Source organism: Bombina bombina, chromosome 8, assembly GCF_027579735.1.
Source record: "Bombina bombina isolate aBomBom1 chromosome 8, aBomBom1.pri, whole genome shotgun sequence".
Taxonomy (NCBI): Eukaryota; Metazoa; Chordata; class Amphibia; order Anura; family Bombinatoridae; genus Bombina; species Bombina bombina.
In genome coordinates this window covers 82,657,677-82,679,464 of record NC_069506.1, presented here as the reverse complement: position 1 = coordinate 82,679,464, position 21,788 = coordinate 82,657,677, and the positions used below count along the sequence as shown (strand labels likewise).

Sequence of the window (21,788 nt, the reverse complement as noted above, 5' to 3'; positions counted from 1 at the left end):
TATATAACTAATAGTTACATTGTATCTACCTTAAGTTTTATTTTTATTTCACAGGTAAGTTTGTATTTATTTTAACTAGGTAGACTAGTTAGTAAATAGCTACCTAGTTAAAAACATAATTTATGCTTACCTGATAAATTCCTTTCTTCTGTTGTGTGATCAGTCCACGGGTCATCATTACTTCTGGGATATAACTCCTCCCCAACAGGAAATGCAAGAGGATTCACCCAGCAGAGCTGCATATAGCTCCTCCCCTCTACGTCAGTCCCAGTCATTCGACCAAGAATCAACGAGAAAGGAGTAACTAAGGGTGAAGTGGTGACTGGAGTATAATTTAAAAGATATTTACCTGCCTTAAAACAGGGCGGGCCGTGGACTGATCACACAACAGAAGAAAGGAATTTATCAGGTAAGCATAAATTATGTTTTCTTCTGTTATGTGTGATCAGTCCACGGGTCATCATTACTTCTGGGATACCAATACCAAAGCAAAAGTACACGGATGACGGGAGGGAAAGGCAGGCTCATTATACAGAAGGAACCACTGCCTGAAGAACCTTTCTCCCAAAAATAGCCTCCGAAGAAGCAAAAGTGTCAAATTTGTAAAATTTGGAAAAAGTATGAAGTGAAGACCAAGTTGCAGCCTTGCAAATCTGTTCAACAGAGGCCTCATTCTTAAAGGCCCAAGTGGAAGCCACAGCTCTAGTGGAGTGAGCTGTAATTCTTTCAGGAGGCTGCTGTCCAGCAGTCTCATAAGCTAAACGTATTATGCTACGAAGCCAAAAAGAGAGAGAGGTAGCAGAAGCTTTTTGACCTCTCCTCTGTCCAGAGTAAACGACAAACAAGGAAGAAGTTTGGCGAAAATCTTTAGTTGCCTGCAAGTAGAACTTGAGGGCACGAACTACATCCAGATTGTGTAAAAGACGTTCCTTCTTTGAAGAAGGATTTGGACACAAGGATGGGACAACAATCTCTTGATTGATGTTCCTGTTAGTGACTACCTTAGGTAAGAACCCAGGTTTAGTACGCAGAACTACCTTGTCTGAGTGAAAAATCAGATAAGGGGAATCACAATGTAAGGCTGATAACTCAGAGACTCTTCGAGCCGAGGAAATAGCCATTAAAAACAGAACTTTCCAAGATAACATTTTTATATCAATGGAATGAAGGGGTTCAAACGGAACACCCTGTAAAACGTTAAGAACTAAGTTTAAACTCCATGGTGGAGCAACAGCTTTAAACACAGGCTTGATCCTAGCTAAAGCCTGACAAAAGGACTGGACGTCTGGATTTTCTGACAGACGTCTGTGTAACAAGATGGACAGAGCTGAAATCTGTCCCTTTAATGAACTAGCTGATAAACCCTTTTCTAAACCTTCTTGTAGAAAAGACAGTATCCTAGCGATCCTAACCTTACTCCAGGAGTAACCTTTGGATTCGCACCAGTATAGGTATTTCCGCCATATTTTATGGTAAATCCTTCTGGTAACAGGCTTCCTAGCCTGAATTAGGGTATCAATAACCGACTCAGAAAAACCACGTTTTGATAAAATCAAGCGTTCAATTTCCAAGCAGTCAGCTTCAGAGAAGTTAGATTTTGATGTTTGAATGGACCCTGTATCAGAAGGTCCTGTCTTAGAGGTAGAGACCAAGGCGGACAGGATGACATGTCCACTAGATCTGCATACCAAGTCCTGCGTGGCCATGCAGGTGCTATTAGAATTACTGATGCTCTCTCCTGTTTGATTTTGGCAATCAATCGAGGAAGCAGCGGGAAGGGTGGAAACACATAAGCCATCCTGAAGTTCCAAGGTGCTGTCAAAGCATCTATCAGAACTGCTCCCGGATCCCTGGATCTGGACCCGTAGCGAGGAAGTTTGGCGTTCTGGCGAGACGCCATGAGATCTATCTCTGGTTTGCCCCAACGTCGAAGTATTTGGGCAAAGACCTCCGGATGAAGTTCCCACTCCCCCGGATGAAAAGTCTGGCGACTCAAGAAATCCGCCTCCCAGTTCTCCACTCCCGGGATGTGGATTGCTGACAGGTGGCAAGAGTGAGACTCTGCCCAGCGAATTATCTTTGATACTTCCATCATTGCTAGGGAGCTTCTTGTCCCTCCCTGATGGTTGATGTAAGCTACAGTCGTGATGTTGTCCGACTGAAACCTGATGAACCCCCGAGTTGTTAACTGGGGCCAAGCCAGAAGGGCATTGAGAACTGCTCTCAATTCCAGAATGTTTATTGGAAGGAGACTCTCCTCCTGATTCCATAGTCCCTGAGCCTTCAGAGAATTCCAGACAGCGCCCCAACCTAGTAGGCTGGCGTCTGTTGTTACAATTGTCCAGTCTGGCCTGCTGAATGGCATCCCCCTGGACAGGTGTGGCCGATAAAGCCACCATAGAAGAGAATTTCTGGTCTCTTGATTCAGATTCAGAGTAGGGGACAAATCTGAGTAATCCCCATTCCACTGACTTAGCATGCATAATTGCAGCGGTCTGAGGTGTAGGCGTGCAAAAGGTACTATGTCCATTGCCGCTACCATTAAGCCGATCACCTCCATGCATTGAGCTACTGACGGGTGTTGAATGGAATGAAGGACCCGGCATGCATTTTGAAGCTTTGTTAACCTGTCTTCTGTCAGGTAAATCTTCATTTCTACAGAATCTATAAGAGTCCCCAAGAATGGAACTCTTGTGAGAGGAAAGAGAGAACTCTTCTTTTCGTTCACTTTCCATCCATGCGACCTTAGAAATGCCAGAACTAACTCTGTATGAGACTTGGCAGTTTGAAAGCTTGAAGCTTGAATTAGAATGTCGTCTAGGTACGGAGCTACCGAAATCCCTCGCGGTCTTAGTACCGCTAGAAGGGCACCCAGAACCTTTGTGAAGATTCTTGGAGCCGTAGCCAATCCGAATGGAAGAGCTACAAACTGGTAGTGCCTGTCTAAGAAGGCAAACCTTAGATACCGGTGATGATCTTTGTGGATCGGTATGTGAAGGTAAGCATCCTTTAAATCCACTGTGGTCATGTACTGACCCTCTTGGATCATGGGTAAGATTGTCCGAATAGTTTCCATTTTGAACGATGGAACTCTTAGGAATTTGTTTAGAGTCTTTAAATCTAAGATTGGCCTGAAAGTTCCCTCTTTTTTGGGAACCACAAACAGGTTTGAGTAGAACCCTTGTCCTTGTTCCGACCGCGGAACCGGATGGATCACTCCCATTAATAACAGATCTTGTATGCAGCGTAGAAACGCTTCTTTCTTTATCTGGTTTGTTGACAACCTTGACAGATGAAATCTCCCTCTTGGGGGAGATAATTTGAAGTCTAGAAGGTATCCCTGCGATATGATCTCTAGAGCCCAGGGATCCTGAACATCTCTTGCCCAGGCCTGGGCGAAGAGGGAGAGTCTGCCCCCCACTAGATACGGTCCCGGATCGGGGGCTCTCGGTTCATGCTGTCTTTGGGGCAGCAGCAGGTTTCCTGGCCTGCTTGCTCTTGTTCCAGGACTGGTTAGGCTTCCAGCCTTGCCTGTAACGAGCAACAGCTCCTTCCTGTTTTGGTGCAGTGGAGGTTGATGCTGCTCCTGTTTTAAAGTTCCGAAAGGGACGAAAATTAGACTGTCTAGCCTTAGCTTTGGCTTTGTCTTGAGGTAGGGCGTGGCCCTTACCTCCTGTAATGTCAGCGATAATCTCTTTCAAACCGGGCCCAAATAAAGACTGCCCCTTGAAAGGTATATTAAGTAATTTGGACTTAGAAGTAACATCAGCTGACCAGGATTTTAGCCACAGCGCCCTACGTGCCTGTATGGCGAATCCTGAGTTCTTAGCCGTAAGTTTGGTTAAATGTACTACGGCCTCCGAAATGAAGGAATTAGCTAGTTTAAGGACTCTAAGCCTGTCCGTAATGTCGTCTAGCGTAGATGAACTAAGGTTCTCTTCAAGCGACTCAATCCAAAATGCTGCCGCAGCCGTAATCGGCGCGATACATGCAAGGGGTTGTAATATAAAACCTTGTTGAACAAACATTTTCTTAAGGTAACCCTCTAATTTTTTATCCATTGGATCTGAGAAAGCACAGCTATCCTCCACCGGGATAGTGGTACGCTTAGCTAAAGTAGAAACTGCTCCCTCCACCTTGGGGACCGTTTGCCATAAGTCCCGAGTGGTGGCGTCTATTGGAAACATCTTTCTAAATATTGGAGGGGGTGAGAACGGCACACCGGGTCTATCCCACTCCTTAGTAACAATTTCAGTTAGTCTCTTAGGTATAGGAAAAACGTCAGTACTCGCCGGTACCGCAAAGTATTTATCCAACCTACACAGTTTCTCTGGTATTGCAACGGTGTTACAATCGTTGAGAGCTGCTAAGACCTCCCCTAGTAATACACGGAGGTTCTCCAATTTAAATTTAAAATTTGAAATATCTGAGTCCAATCTGTTTGGATCAGAACCGTCACCCACAGAATGAAGCTCTCCGTCCTCATGCTCTGCGAGCTGTGACGCAGTATCAGACATGGCCCTAGCATTGTCAGCGCACTCTGTTCTCACCCCAGAGTGATCACGCTTGCCTCTTAGTTCTGGTAATTTAGACAAAACTTCAGTCATAACAGTAGCCATATCTTGTAATGTTATCTGTAATGGCCGCCCAGATGTACTAGGCGCCAAAATATCACGCACCTCCCGGGCGGGAGATGCAGGTACTGCCGCGTGAGGCGAGTTAGTCGGCATAACTCTCCCCTCGCTGTTTGGTGAAATTTGTTCACATTGTACAGATTGACTTTTATTTAAAGTAGCATCAATACAGTTAGTACATAAATTTCTATTGGGCTCCACCTTGGCATTGGAACAAATGACACAGATATCTTCCTCTGAGTCAGACATGTTTAACACACTAGCAAAAAACTTACAACTTGGTTATAATCTTTTTTAGCAAAAAACGTACTGTGCCTCAAAGAGGTACTAACGATTAAATGACAGTTGAAATAGTGAACTGAAAAACAGTTATAGCATCAAACTTTAAAACAACAAAACTTTTAGCAAAGGTTTGTTCCCATTAGTAAAATAACGATAATTAAATTTGACATAAAAAATACAAAGCAACGTTTTTATTCACAGTCACTATAAGAATTCTCACAGCTCTGCTGAGAGAATTTACCTCCCTTCAAAGAAGTTTGAAGACCCCTGAGATCTATCAGAGATGAACCGGATCATGCAGGAAAAATAAAAGTAATTGACTGGTATTTTTTGATGCGTAGCAAAGAGCGCCAAAAACGGCCCCTCCCTCTCCCACACAGCAGTGAAGAGAAACGAAACTGTCACAAATAAATCAAAAAAACTGCCAAGTGGAAAATAATGCCCAAATATTTATTCACACAGTACCTCAGCAATGTAAACGATTCTACATTCCAGCAAAAACGTTTAACATGATAAATAGTTATTAAAAAGGATTAGTGACCTTTAACAGAGTAGTTCCGGTGAAATACCATCCCCAGAATACTGAAGTGTATACATACATGTCATTTTAACGGTATGGCAGGATTTTCTCATCAATTCCATTCAGAAAATAAAAACTGCTACATACCTCAATGCAGATTCCTCTGCCCGCTGTCCCCTGATCTGAAGCCTTTACCTCCCTCAGATGGCCGAGAACAGCAATATGATCTTAACTACTCCGGTTAAAATCATAGTAAAAAACTCTGACAGATTCTTCCTCAAACTCTGCCAGAGAAGTAATAACACGCTCCGGTGCTATTTTAAAATAACAAACTTTTGATTGAAGTCATAAAAACTAAGTATAATCACCATAGTCCTCTCACACATCCTATCTAGTCGTTGGGTGCAAGAGAATGACTGGGACTGACGTAGAGGGGAGGAGCTATATGCAGCTCTGCTGGGTGAATCCTCTTGCATTTCCTGTTGGGGAGGAGTTATATCCCAGAAGTAATGATGACCCGTGGACTGATCACACATAACAGAAGAAATAAATACAAATTTACCTGTAAAATAAAACCTAACCTGCCTTACGCTAAAAACTAACATTACAATAAAATAAAATAAATTAAATTAACAAAATACAATTATCTAAAGTACAAAAAAACAAAATTTATACTTACCTGATAAATTTATTTCTCTTGTGGTGTATCCAGTCCACGGGTTCATCCATTACTTGTGGGATATTCTCCTTCCCAACAGGAAGCTGCAAGAGGACACCCACAGCAGAGCTGTCTATAAAGCTCCTCCCCTAACTGCCACCCCCAGTCATTCGACCGAAGACAAGCAAGAAAAAAAGGAGAAACTATAGGGTGCAGTGGTGACTGTAGTTTAAAAATAAAAAAAACCACCTGCCTTAAAATGACAGGGCGGGGGGGGCGGAGCAAGCCAAGCACCTGAGTGGTCGCAAGCTAAGAGAGCTCTGCAATTATAACTTCCTTAATTCATGATACGATCGCTCAGGATCGCCCTAGATCTTGCTAAACTATAGCTGATAATCTGTAGATCAGTACTGAGGGGTTCAGTAACTGAGAGAGAACCTGAAGCGACAAATTGGAGCATCCTCCAATCAACCGCAGCTCACATACAGTCTGACTAAGGAACAGCCATCTTGCAGACCACGTGGAGATAAAAGTAAGACCTGACTAGAGCATATTAGCGGCTATCTGTAAGCTGCAATTATGTCCCTGACAAGACTATCCGCATACAGCCCCTTGGAGATTGATACACTATCGTCCGAGAGTACCATGAGTCATGACCCCACTGTAATGGATGTCATAGAGCAGTGGGAAGGTAATACACTGCTCTCCTTAGATCAGCACTATCGTGATCTCAAGCAACATTTTAATCGCCTCTTTTCTACTCTACTTGTGGGGCTCTGTAAACCGGAGGAGGACTCGTTTGTACAACCTGACATGTGCTGGGACTTTGGTATACACGCAGCTGCAGAGTGGGACACGCAGTGTACCATAAATGACGATTTCTCTCAGGATACCGATGGCAGTGCTGTAGCTTCTGAGAATAGCACTCATTTGGACAGGATGCCATCTCTGACTTTGAGGAGCACAGGCCGAGATCAGAGTATTCTACGAGCTAATTATCAAACATCATCTACCTCAGGCAGTATGGTCATGCTACTGAGAGACGTAAGTGATGGTGAGAGCAAGCCCGCAGCCCCCAAACATGAGGTCAGTGATAGAAGCCTTAAGAAACGATCACCGGATCATTTTACTGTGCCTAGAGATGAACAGAGTCCGCTCAGCTCCCACCCACCACAGCGGATAACCAGGCAGAAAACCAGACCTGTGAACATTACCCCTTCCTTTATTTTAGAGTTACACAAGTCCGGCATAGGTTGAATATTGACTACTTATCTTGTGCTACTATGAGGATTCGCTCTCACTGTTAAATTTTGTGTTTCCTTTCTTCTCAGTGGTTAGTAGTATTTTCATGTTATAATTGAGGGGACAGTTGAATCTCCCTGAGACATTTATGTTCCATGGTTCACTATCATGTTCACATTCTGGCTTAATATGCAGGGGTACACTGCTATTCACCATATGGACAGTTCACGACAACTAAAGGCAGGCATGGGTTAATACTTAAAAGACTTTTTTTTTTTATATTAACGAAGGGGGCTCCCTTGTTCATTCCTTTATTTTGATTCTGTTATTATATATGGCTAAATTTTCAATGCTCAGTTACATTTGAGTATGAGCTCTTGTTCACATATTACTGTTCCAATTCTGTCTACTACTGTTATGAGCTCAATAAAAGCTAGTTGATACCCCCTAGTCCTGCAACATAATGCCACATATATGCTAGCCCTGTATGGTCTGCTTTCTAGTGGAGTGCTCCCAACTCTGAACCTATTAGGGTACACCTCTCTTCTGAGATTTAAGATATGTAAGCAAGAGGTTGACCAATTGTATACTACTAACCACTACATTTTATTCCCAACTAGTCTGGGAGACTGGAATAGCACTAAATACTTGAGGGCGCCCTCTATGCCTCAGTTTAATGTTGTTTTTATACTAATTTTATAATATCCATTTAGGGGGAAATATCTACATGATGCTTATCAGCTGAACTTAAGATGTAGCTCCTTGTCTTACATTAGAACAGCCTATGTCAGGGGTGTCCAAACTTTGCTCTCCAGAGATTTTGGAACTACATTTCCGATGATGCTCAGCCAGTATTTTATCTAGCTGAGCATCATGGGAAATGTAGTTCCAAAACCTCTGGAGAGCAAAGTTTGGACACCCCTGGCCTATGTCATAGAGCCTTATTAGGGACCAAGCTCAGCTACCATGTTATAATTTTAGTTTCTTAATATACTTAAAAATGCCTATTAGATTGAAACGTTCTTCACAATACAACCACCAGCACCAAATACCACTTTGTAATAGTTTGTTGCTCAGGTATAATAGTGTTGGGGTCCTGGATGGCCTCCCCCACATGTGGGTTAGCTTTACATATCACATTCCATTTCTTTGAATGCCCCTTGTCATAACCGCTAGTGTCTCACAAATTTGTGATTGTAACCCTAGGGATAGGAGAATTATGATCTCAAAGCAGATAACTGTTTATTTCTACATTGAGGGGTCTCTCATTTAACTATAACTACCACCCCTTATAGCCAGACATATCTTTGTGTAACACATGAGTATTTAGTGTTCATTTGCTCACTCATATCTATATATGAGCTACATTTGGTTATACTATATAGCAACTAGGTGACTATTTTTGTAATGCATTATGCCTATAACTCCACTAAATAACCTGTAACATGGACATAATATAACTCCTAGGCCTCACTCAGGCAATTTTGACCCCCTTTACTGCAGCCTGCATTAGCATACATCTGAAAGTTGGTGCTTTATTACAATGTTTTTAGTTTGTAGGCACAGCTTATGTATGATGATAAATCTAATACAATGCCCTCCAGCGATAATTAGACCTCTAATTAATCACACTCCCTCTATGGAAGTTCATGTTTGGACAAAACATTGGTCTTTGCTGAGCTCCTCTTCTCCCTTTCCCGCTGGTACTGGTTGCCAGCGGGTCATACCCATATCCCTTTCACCCACATCGCCTAGAGGGGGCACTTCCCTAGGAGAGGAGCTCATGCAGTAGTCCCCTATACTCTGTATATACTAATATTCTCCTCTGTACATGTCACCTGTAAATTCGTAACTGTATAATAAGCCTTCTAACAGCCCCATTCACATTATTGACTTAGCATCCTAGATGGCTCCGCCCCTCATCTCATTTCATTCCCTTCTTTCCCCCTCCTTTTCTAATACGAGCGGCTCTTGCCCGCCGACTTCTCTTTTCCCTTCTTTAGGCCACTCTGGTCTCAGAGCATCCAAACAAATACTGCCCCACACCTGCCTCAACCCTATTAGACTAAACAAACCTAAAAATTCTCCTCAACGGTAAGGCGTGGGCCACATCTATTATATGTAAAAATATAAAACTGAGGTTCCACTATTTTATGTACAAACATAGATTCCATTATTGCCATCCCTGTTTTACATGATTAACCCTAACAGTCTCATTCATCTCTTGTCCATTTTTCTTTGATTGATGACTTTGTTTATACTATAAGGATGTACTCTTCAGAATTATGCTATCATTGTTATTGGATGAATATGTTGTGAAACTTTTATTATAACCTCAATAAAAAAAAAAAATTAAAAAAAAAAAAAAAAAATGACAGGGCGGGCCGTGGACTGGATACACCACAAGAGAAATAAATTTATCAGGTAAGCATAAATTTTGTTTTCTCTTGTAAAGGTGTATCCAGTCCACGGGTTCATCCATTACTTGTGGGATACCAATACCAAAGCTTTAGGACACAGATGAAGGGAGGGACAAGGCAGGAACTTAAACGGAAGGCACCACTGCCTGTAAGACCTTTCTCCCAAAAATAGCCTCCGAAGAAGCAAAAGTATCAAATTTATAGAATTTAGAAAAAGGTATGAAGCGAAGACCAAGTCGCCGCCTTACAAATCTGTTCAACAGAGGCCTCATGTTTGAAAGACCATGTGGAAGCTACTGCTCTAGTAGAATGAGCTGTATTTCTTTCAGGAGGCTGCTGGCCAGCAGTCTCATAAGCTAAGCGTATTATACTTCTTAGCCAAAAAGAAAGAGAAGTTGCCGAAGCCTTTTGGCCTCTCCTCTGTCCAGAGTAGACAACAAACAAAGCAGATGTTTGACGAAAATCCTTCGTAGCTTGTAAATAAAACTTTAAAGCACGAACCACATCAAGATTGTGTAATAGACGTTCCTTCTTTGAAGAAGGATTAGGACATAGTGAAGGAACAACAATCTCCTGATTGATATTCTTATTAGATACCACCTTAAGAAGAAACCCAGGTTTGGTACCTAACACTACCTTATCTGCATGGAAAATCAGATAAGGGGAATCACATTGTAAAGCAGATAACTCCGAAACTCTTCGAGCCGAGGAGATAGCTACTAAAAACAGAACTTTCCAAGATAAAAGCTTAATATCTATGGAATGCAAAGGTTCAAAGGAACCCCTTGAAGAACTTTAAGAACTAAATTTAAACTCCATGGCGGAGCAACAGGTTTAAACACAGGCTTGATTCTAACTAAAGCCTGGCAAAACGCCTGAACGTCTGGAACCTCAGCCAGACGATTGTGCAAAAGAATAGACAGAGCAGAAATCTGTCCCTTTAAGGAACTAGCTGACAAACCCTTCTCCAATCCTTCTTGGAGAAAAGATAATATCCTAGGAATCCTGACCTTACTCCATGAGTAACCCTTGGATTCACACCAATGAAGATATTTACACCATATCTTATGATAGATTTTCCTGGTGACAGGCTTTCGAGCCTGAATTAAGGTATCAATGACCGATTCTGAAAAACCACGCTTTGATAGAATCAAGCGTTCAATGTCCAAGCAGTCAGACGTAGAGAAATTAGATTTGGATGTTTGAAGGGACCTTGAAGTAGAAGGTCCTGCCTTAGCGGCAGAGTCCATGGTGGAAAGGATGACATGTCCACCAGATCTGCATACCAAGTCCTGCGTGGCCATGCAGGGGCTATCAAAATCACTGAAGCTCTCTCCTGCTTGATCTTGGCAATCAGACAAGGGAGCAGAGGAAACAGTGGAAACACATAAGCCAGGCTGAAGGACCAGGGCGCTGCTAGAGCATCTATCAGCGCTGCCTTGGGAACCCTGGACCTGGACCCGTAACAAGGAAGCTTGGCGTTCTGACGAGACGCCATGAGATCCAGTTCTGGTTTGCCCCAAAGTTGGATCAACTGGGCAAATACCTCCAGATGGAGCTCCCAGTCCCCCGGATGAAAAGTCTGCTGACTTAGAAAATCCGCCTCCCAGTTCTCTACTCCTGGGATATGGATAGCTGAGAGATGGCAAGAGTGAACCTCTGCCCATAGAATTACCTTTGAAACCTCCAACATTGCCAGGGGGCTCCTTGTTCCCCCCTGATGGTTGATATAAGCTACAGTCGTGATGTTGTCCGACTGAAATCTGATGAACCTGACCGCAGCTAGCTGAGGCCAAGCCTGAAGAGCATTGAATATCGCTCTTAGTTCCAGAATGTTTATCGGAAGGAGGGCCTCCTCCTGAGTCCACGAACCCTGAGCCTTTAGGGAGTTCCAGACTGCACCCCAGCCCAGAAGGCTGGCATCTGTCGTTACTATCGTCCATTCTGGCCTGCGGAAACTCATTCCCTTGGACAGATGGACCCAAGATAGCCACCAGAGAAGAGAATCCCTGGTCTCTTGATCCAGATTTATTAGAGGAGACAAATCTGTGTAATCCCCATTCCACTGATTGAGCATGCAAAGTTGCAGTGGTCTGAGATGTAGGCGGGCAAACGGAACAATGTCCATTGCCGCTACCATTAATCCGATTACCTCCATACACTTAGCCACTGACGGAAGAGAAATGCAATAAAGAGCACGGCAGGAAGTTAGAAGTTTTGACAACCTGACCTCTGTCAGATAAATCTTTATTTCTACTGAATCTATCAGAGTTCCTAGGAAGGAAACTCTTGTGAGAGGTGAGAGAGAACTCTTTCCTTCGTTCACCTTCCATCCGTGAGACCTTAGGAATGCCAGAACAATGTCCGTATGGGACCTGGCGATTTGAAAAGTTGAAGCCTGTATCAGGATGTCGTCTAGGTAAGGGGCTACTGCTATACCCCACGGTCTTAGAACCGCCAGAAGGGACCCTAGAACCTTCGTAAAGATTCTTGGTGCCGTGGCTAACCCAAAGGGAAGAGCCACAAACTGGTAATGCCTGTCTAGGAAGGTGAACCTGAGAAACTGATGATGATCCCTGTGTATCGGAATATGTAGATAAGCATCCTTTAAATCCACGGTAGTCATATATTGACCCTCCTGGATCATAGGTAGGATGGTTCGAATAGTCTCCATCTTGAAGGATGGGAGCCTGAGAAATTTGTTTAGGATCTTGAGATCCAAGATTCCCTCTTTCTTGGGAACTATAAACAGATTTGAATAGAAGCCCTGCCCCTGTTCCTCCTTTGGAACTGGGTGGATCACTCCCATAACTAGTAGGTCTTGAACGCAATGTAAGAATGCCTCTCTCTTTATCTGGTTTGCAGATAATTGTGAGAGATGAAATCTCCCCTTTGGAGATGAAGCTTTGAAATCCAGAAGATATCCCTGGGAAACAATCTCCAGAGCCCAGGGATCCTGGACGTCTCTTGCCCAAGCCTGGGTGAAGAGAGAAAGTCTTCCCCCCACTAGATCCGGTCCCGGATCGGGGGCTACTCCTTCATGCTGTCTTAGAGGCAGCAGCAGGCTTTTTGGCCTGTTTCCCCTTGTTCCAAGCCTGGTTAGGTCTCCAGACTAGCTTGGACTGGGCAAAATTTCCCTCTTGTTTTGTAGAAGAGGAAGATGAAGCTGCGCCACTCTTTAAGTTTCGAAAGGAACGAAAATTAGTCTGTTTGGTCCTTAACTTGTTGGACCTATCCTGGGGAAGGGCGTGGCCTTTTCCTCCAGTAATATCAGAAATTATCTCCTTCAGTCCAGGCCCAAATAGGGTCTGCCCTTTGAAGGGGATATTGAGAAGTTTAGACTTTGAAGTGACATCAGCTGACCAGGATTTAAGCCATAGCGCCCTACGTGCCTGAATGGCAAAACCTGAATTTTTAGCCGTTAGCTTGGTAAAATGAAAAACGGCGTCAGAAAAAAATGAACTGGCTAACTTAAGAGCTTTAAGCCTGTCAAGGATATCATCCAACAGGGTCTCTACCTGTAAAGCCTCCTCCAGAGACTTGAACCAGAAAGCCGCTGCAGCAGTGACTGGGGCAATGCATGGAAGAGGCTGGAGAATAAAACCTTGTTGTATAAAGATTTTCTTAAGGAAACCCTCTAATTTCTTATCCATAGGATCTAGGAAAGCACAACTGTCCTCGACAGGAATAGTTGTACGCTTAGCTAGGGTAGAGACTGCTCCCTCCACCTTAGGGACCGTCTGCCACAAGTCCCGTGTAGCGGCATCTATAGGAAACATTTTCTTAAAATCAGGAGGGGGAGAGAACGGCACACCTGGTCTATCCCATTCCTTAGTAATAATTTCTGAAAACCTCTTAGGGATTGGAAAAACATCAGTGTAAACAGGCACTGCAAAGTATTTGTCCATTTTACACAATTTCTCTGGGACTACAATGGTGTCACAGTCATCCAGAGTCGCTAAAACCTCCCTGAGCAACACGCGGAGGTGTTCAAGCTTAAATTTAAATGCTGTCATTTCAGAGTCAGACTGAAGTAACGCCTTCCCTGAATCATAGAAGTCACCCACAGATAGAAGCTCTCCTGCTTCAACCTCTGCACATTGTGAGGGTATATCAGACATAGCTACTAAAGCATCAGAGAGCTCTGTATTTGTTCTAGCCCCAGAGCTGTCTCGCTTTCCTTGTAACCCTGGCAGTTTGGACAATACCTCAGTGAGGGTATGATTCATAACTGCCGCCATGTCTTGTAAGGTAAACGCATTGGACGCTCTAGATGTACTTGGCGTCCCTTGAGCGGGAGTTATAGGTTCTGACACGTGGGGAGAGCTAGATGGCATAACCTCCCTTTTGTCAGTCTCAGAAACCTCAGGTGATAAATCTTTAAAAGCCATAATATGGTCTTTATAACTTATAGAAAGGTCAGTGCATTTGGTACACATTCTAAGAGGTGGTTCCACAATGGCTTCTAAACATAATGAACAAGGAGTTTCCTCTATGTCAGACATGTTTAACAGACTAGTAATGAGACCAGCAAGCTTGGGAAACACTTTAAAGCAATAATAAAAAACGGTACTGTGCCTTTAAGAGAAAAAAACTACCACATAAACTGCAAAACAGTGAAAAAAAGTAGTAAACTCTACGAAATTTTTACAGTTTGTATAAGGGACTAAAGCAGCATTGCACCCACGTGCAAATGGATGATTAACCCCTCAGGCCCAAAAACGAATTAGAAAAACTTAAAACCTGTTAACAAACAGTCAAACACACTGCCACAGCCCTGCTGTGGCTCCTACCTGCCCTTAAAAACGATTTTTGCAGGAACAAAACCCTCTATAGAGGTCCTATAAGCCAAAGGACTCCTTCAGGGAAGCTGGATGTCTCAGACTGAAAATGAAAATAGGCCCCTCCCACCATGCACTCAAAGTCAGAGGGCCTTAAAAAAGTACTCCTAGGAGTAATCTAACAAGCCATGTGGAAATTAGGCCCCAAATAAAGATTTATCACCCTCAGAGAAAAAACGTTTTTATTTATAAATCATGCAAACGTTTTTACACTAAGTAATATAGGTTTTAACATGAATATTATCCCTTTTTGCAAGCATGATCCCAGTTGTTGTTAAATCACTGTATCAGGCTTACCTTAAATATACCAGGCACTGTCAGCATTTTCTAGACCTTATCTGTCTAGAAAAAAATATACTGAACATACCTCAAAGCAGGCATTCTGCAGACCGTCCCCCCAACTGAAGTTTTCTTTCCATACTCTTCAGTTATGTGTGAGAACAGCAATGGACCTTAGTTACAAACCGCTAAGATCATCAGACCTCCAGGCAGAAGTCTTCTTCCAATTTCTGCCTGAGAGTAAAAACAGTACAACGCCGGTACCGTTTAAAAATAACAAACTTTTGATTGAAGGTAAAAACTACACTAAGTCACCACATCTCTCTTGATACATCCTTTCTTGTCGAGAGCGGCAAGAGAATGACTGGGGGTGGCATTTAGGGGAGGAGCTATATAGACAGCTCTGCTGTGGGTGTCCTCTTGCAGCTTCCTGTTGGGAAGGAGAATATCCCACAAGTAATGGATGAACCTGTGGACTGGATACACCTTTACAAGAGAAATAATAAACCCTAAATTACACAAAATAAAAAAAGAAATTATCAAAAATAAAAACGAAATACTCCTAATCTAATAGCCCTATCAAAATAAAAAAGCCCTCCCAAAATAAAAAAAATCCCTGACCTACACTAAACTGCCAATGGCCCTTAAAAGGGCCTTTTGCGGGGCATTGTCCCAAAGAAATCATCTCTTTTACCTGTAAAACAATACAAACAGCCCCCAACAGTAAAACCCACCACCCACACAACCAAATCCCCCAAATAAAATCCTATTTAAATAAACCTAAGCTCCCCATTGCCCTGAAAAGGGCATTTGGATGGGCAATTGCCCTTAAAAGGGCATTTAGCTCTTTTACACTGCCCAAAACCCTAAGCTAAAAATAAAACCCACCCAATAAACCCTTAAAAAAACCTAACACTAACCCCCGACGATCCACTTACAGTTTTCGAAGACCGGACATCCATCCTCATCCAGGCGGCGAAGTCCTCATCCAATCGGGCAGAAGTCCTCATCGAAGCCGGCAGAAGTCTTCATCCAAGCGGGCAGAAGTCTTCATCCAGACGGCATCTTCTATCTTCATCCATCCGGAGCGGGTCCACCTTCAAGACATCCGGCGCGGAGCATCCTCTTCTTCCAATGGCTGTTGAAGAATGAAGTTTTCCTTAAATGATGTCATCCAAGATGGCGTCCCTTACATTCCAATTGGCTGATAGAATTCTATCAGTCAATAAGAATTAAGGGGAAAAAAAATCCTATTGGCTGTTGCAATCAGCCAATAGGATTGAGCTCACATTCTATTGGCTATTCCAATCAGCCAATAGAATGCGAGCTCAATCCTATTCTAAGACTTCTGCCGGCTTCGATGAGGACTTCGCCGCCTGAATGAGGATGAATGTCTGGTCTTCAAACACTGTAAGTGGATCGTCGGGGGTTAGTGTTAGTTTTTTTTTTAAGGGTTTATTGGGTGGGTTTTATTTTTACTTTAGGGTTTAGGGCAATGTAAAAGAGCTAAATGCCCTTTTAAGGGCAATGCCCATTCAAATGCCATTTTCAGGGCAATGGGGAGCTTAGGTTTATTTAGATAGGATTTTATTTGAGGGGTTTGGTTGTGTAAGTGGTGGGTTTTACTGTTGGGGGATTGTTTGTATTTTTTTTTACAGGTAAAAGAGATGATTTCTTTGGGGCAATGCCCCGCAAATGGCCCTTTTAAGGCTTAGGGGTTTTTTTTATTTTGGGGGGGGGGCTTTTTTATTTTGATAGGGCTATTAGATTACGAGTAATTCATTTTATTTTTGATAATTTCTTTTTTTTATTTTGTGTAATTTAGTGTTTATTATTTTTTGTACTTTAGATAATTGTATTTTGTTAATTTAATGTATTTAATTTTATTGTAATGTTAGGTGTTAGTGTAAGGCAGGTTAGGTTTTATTTTACAGGTAAATTTGTATTTATTTTAACTAGGTAGCTAGTAAATAGTTAATAACTATTTACTAACTAGTCTACCTAGTTACAATGTAACTATTAGTTATATTGTAGCTAGATTAGGGTTTATTTTACAGGTAAGTATGTATTTAGTTTTAAATAAGAATTGGTTAGTTATTAATAGTAGGTTTTATTTAGATTTATTTTAATTATATTTAAGTTAGGGGGTGTTAGGGTTACTTTAGGGTTAGGTTTAGGGATTAATATGTTCATTATAGCGGCGGAGTGGGCAGACGGCAGATTAGGGGTTAATCATATTTAAATAGTGTTTTTGATGCGGGAGGGCGGCGGTTTAGGGGTTAATAGTTTTATTATAGTGGCGACGATGTCGGGGAGCGGAGGAATAGGGGTTAATACATTTTTAAAGTGGCGGCGATGTCCGGAGCAGCAGATTAGGGGTTAATAATTTTATTATTTGCGATGAAGAAGGGCCTCGGTTTAGGGGTTACTAGGTAGTTTATGGGTGTTAGTGTACTTTGTAGCAGTTTAGTTATGATAAAGTGCCCGGTTTTTAAAAATTTGATTAAAAACAGGGGCACTTTACTTCATCAAAATTTACATTTCACTCCTGTTGTGAAAATACTTACATTTTAATCTTGAGAGCTGCTGCATCGCTTCCTCCACCTGTCGCAAAGCACTTTATCATCAAAATTTACTATTTGTAAACAATTTAAAAGACTCCAGCAGGTAAAAAGGAAATTTATGCTTACCTTATAAATGTATTTCTTTTACGATATGACGAGTCCACGGATTTCATCCTTACTTATGGGATATCGCCTCCTGGTCAGCATGAGGAGGAAAAGAGCTCCACAGCAGAGCTGCATAAATAGCTCCTCCCTTCCCCCCCAACCGAGTCATTAGACCGAAGTTAGGAAGAGAAAGGAAAAGCCAAGGAGCAGAGGTGACTGAAGTTTAACAAAAAAACCTGTCTTTAGAAAACATGACAGGGAGGGCCGTGGACTCGTCATATCGTAAAAGATATAAATTTATCAGGTAAGCATAAATTTCCTTTTCTTTTACAAGATATGACGAGTCCACGGATTTCATCCTTACTTATGGGATACAATACCAAAGCTATAGGACACGGATGAAAGGGAGGGACAAGACAGGAACCTAAACAGAAGGCACCACTGCTTGAAGAACCTTTCTCCCCAAAACAGCCTCAGATGAAGCAAAAGTATCAAATTTGTAAAATTTGGAAAAAGTGTGAAGAGACGACCAGGTTGCAGCCTTGCAAATCTGTTCAACAGAAGCATCATTTTTAAATGCCCATGAGGAAGCCACAGCCCTAGTAGAATGAGCCGTAATTCATTCTGGAGGCTGCTGTCCAACAGTCTCATATGCAAGACGGATGATACTCTTCAGCTAGTAAGAAAGGGAGGTAGCCGTAGCTTTCTGTCCCCTACGTCTTCCAGAAAAAACAACAAATAATGAAGATGATTGAAGAAATTCTTTAGTCGCCTGTAAGTAAAACTTCAGGGCACAGACCACATCCAAGTTATGTAACAGACGCACCTTCTTAGAGGAAGGATTGGGACATAATGAAGGAACAACAATTTCCTGATTAATATTTTTGTTGGAAACAACCTTAGATTTAGAGGACACATCCGCAGACCAAGATTTTAACCAGAAAGGCTCTGCGCGCTAGAATGGCAAATCCTGCACTCTTGGCCGCCAATTTGGCTATATGAAAGGCGGCATCCGTAATAAAAGAATTAGCCAGCTTAAGGGCCTTAATTCTATCCATTATTTCCTCTAAAGAAGTCTCAGTCTTAAGAGAATCTTAAGGTGTCAAACCAAAAGGCAGCCGCAGTTGTGACTGGTACAATGCAGGCCGTCGGTTGTAATAGAAACCCTTGGTGAACAAATAGCTTTTTTTTAGAAGACCCTCCAACTTTTTATCCATAGGGTCTTTGAAAGCACAGCTGTCCTCAATAGGGATAGTCGTACGCTTAGCCAGGGTAGAAATAGCTCCCTCCACCTTAGGGACCGCTTGCCAACAATCCCAAACGGTGTCAGGTATAGGGTACATTTTCTTAAAAATAGGGGAAGGTGAGAACGGGATACCCGGCTTCTCCCATTCCATAGTAATAATTTCCGAAATTCTCTTAGGAACTGGAAAAACGTCAGAATAAGATGGAACCTCTAAATACTTGTCCATCTTACACAATTTTTCTGGAGGGACCACAATAGAGTCACAGTCGTCCAGAGTCATCAGAACCTCCCGTAGTAACAGGCGAAGGTGTTCAAGCTTAAATCTGAAGGACATCACATCCGAATCTGTCTGGGGTAAAGCACTACTTGAGTCAGACAGCTCCCCTTCAGACAGAGCCTCCCTACCCCGCCCCCCCTCAGAGCCCTGGGAGGGTACATCGGAGATTGCCATCAAAGAATCAGAAGTCGCGTGGACCACCTGGGTCTCTTTTCTACTACGCTTGCCCTGTAACACAGGCAACTTAGATAAAACTTCTGTAAGAGTGGATGACATAACTACAGCCATATCCTGCAGAGTAATTGACGCAGACGCCGTTTAAGAACATGGCGTTACTTGCGCGGGCGCTAAAGGCTGTGACGCTTGGGGAGAAATATGCGGCATACCCTGAATCTCATCAGTTTGAGGGCATTCATTAGACATATCTTTATTAAATAAAATGTGCTCTCTACACTGTACAGCCCTCTCAATACATGGGGGACAAAGTGTAACTGGGGTTTCCACAATGGCATCCAAACACATAGCGCATGAACTTTGGTCTAGGTCATCCATTTTTATAACCTGAACAAAGCGCAACCTTGGTCAAAAATGCTGATAATAATTATTAGCAATATCAGTCTATTATAAAAAAGCACTGCGGAGTACTGTATCTTTAAATAATAAGCAAAATAAATCAAAATTGGTCCTTAAGGCAGAGCGCAAATTTTACGTACCCTGCACGAAGGCCTCAGAATAATCTACTGGTAAAACTTTGAAATATAACCCAGTCACCTCGCCGCAGCTCTGCTGCGGCTCTTACCTTCCTCCACGTGACCACACTGAACTCCCTGAGTATGGCGCGCCTAAAGTCGCCTGTAAAATATCACTACAAGCAGACTTAGGGGCCGTGAGGAGATGCTAAAAACTGAAGTATGAACTGCAATGTAACTAAGCGCGCAAAAACATAGGTCCTGCCCTTCGTGGGAGTAAACCAAACAGTCCCTCACATCAGGATACCGCCATATACCGGAGCTATATAGTTAAACCATAGCCCCTCCGGAACTGTCCCCAGCGTCAGCCACATCTAATAAAGCAAACTGGAACCTTTATTCCATGCCCGTTACAGAGAAAAAAACATACATTAGTTCCCAGCGCTTGTAGGCTAATAACATGCCTGAGTGTCTGGATAATAATTAATGTCAATGTTCTCTCCCACCCCAGCACTTCTAGGCTATTATAATGCCAGAATGTCTGGGTATTACAGTGAATGTTACAAAGGAGCCCTTTCCAGCTAGCCCCTGCATAACAGTATAAGCACAGTTATTCTGAAATATGCTGCAGCTCCAGAATAAAAAACTGCACCTACCTCCATGCTGAGGAACAGCATGACAATCTCACAGTATCAAGAGGTCCACTCTTCCTCCTGAGGTCCTGTGAAAGCAGAATGGTCTGGTTACAACCTCTAAGACCATATACAGAGACAACAGCACAGTCATGGGAGGTGCAGTGGAGACAAAAATCCACCAGTTCCCATAACTCAAAAAACGACTAAAGAAGTTGCTCTGTAATAAAATAGTACACTTTGGCACCATTTAAAAATAATAAACTCTTGATTGAAGAATCTAAACTAACACCTCACTTTACCTCACTCCTATCACTAACACAGGCAAAGAGAATGACTGGGTTGGGGGGGGGGAGGGAGGAGCTATTTATGCAGCTCTGCTGTGGAGCTTTTTGCCTCCTCCTGCTGACCAGGAGGCGATATCCCATAAGTAAGGATGAAATCCGTGAACTCGTCATATCTTGTAAAAGAAATGGATTGTTGAAAATAAATTAAAGCTGAGAACATTTAGGGTACACTGTCCCATTAATTATGTTCTGAAAGAAAAAAAAACCTTTTCATTTCACTCTATTTATTTTGCCTGCTTTATTCTGTACTTTAAATCTGGCAACTAATTTCTGACACTCCTACATGTTACACAGTGATTGATTTATATGCACAGAATCTTATTTATATGTCAACAATTGGCCACAAAAAATAGATGAGAAACCACATTTAAAGACGTTTTTCAAGGGTTGTGTTGTGCTGCAAAATAATGAGGCATCACTGTAATGCAGTGAGTAATTTCTGATAGATATAAGAAAAGAAAATACTATGATGTCCGTTTAATTCAATTGCACATTAAAGGATGAGAAGAAAAGCAAGTGGCAGATAGGGAAGGGAGGACTGGGAGAGTAAGAAGAAGAAGAGAGAGGAACCTAGACTTAGAAAGGGAGCATAGAAAGAAAGAGCAAATGGGGGGGGGGCACAGAAAGAGACCGCAACAAAAACATAAGAAATGAGAGGCGTTAAAGATTGCTTAGGAAACGGGAATGAGACCGTTATGTCAGCAGTGTGTGGGAGGGCTCTTCATACTACATGATCCCTACAATTTTACTGTAATGTTTAATATATGTGTATCTCTTTTACACTGAAAAATCCAGGTCTCATTATAAAAAAACCCCAACTAAAACAAAAGAAAACAAAACTTACTACCAAAAGCAATTAGCATTAAATTAACATAAGCATACATTTTATTAATCATATATATAATACATATCTATATAGTGTGTGTGTAGAGAGAGAAAGAAGCATTGACAGTACAATGAATCGTTCTAGAGCTCAATGACTTTAAAACTTTGCCACAAGTTAGTTTGTGACATTTCTACCCTACTAGATCTGCCCTGATCAACTGTGTTAT

The 21,788-nt window shown here is 42.3% G+C and overlaps 1 protein-coding gene across 3 annotated transcripts in view; it reads right to left on the bottom strand.

Moving 5' to 3' along the window:
- Positions 1-21,788, bottom strand: part of VPS13D (vacuolar protein sorting 13 homolog D) — a 1,255,097-nt gene that overhangs the window by 533,730 nt on the left and 699,579 nt on the right. The gene's annotated exons all lie outside the window — the stretch shown is intronic.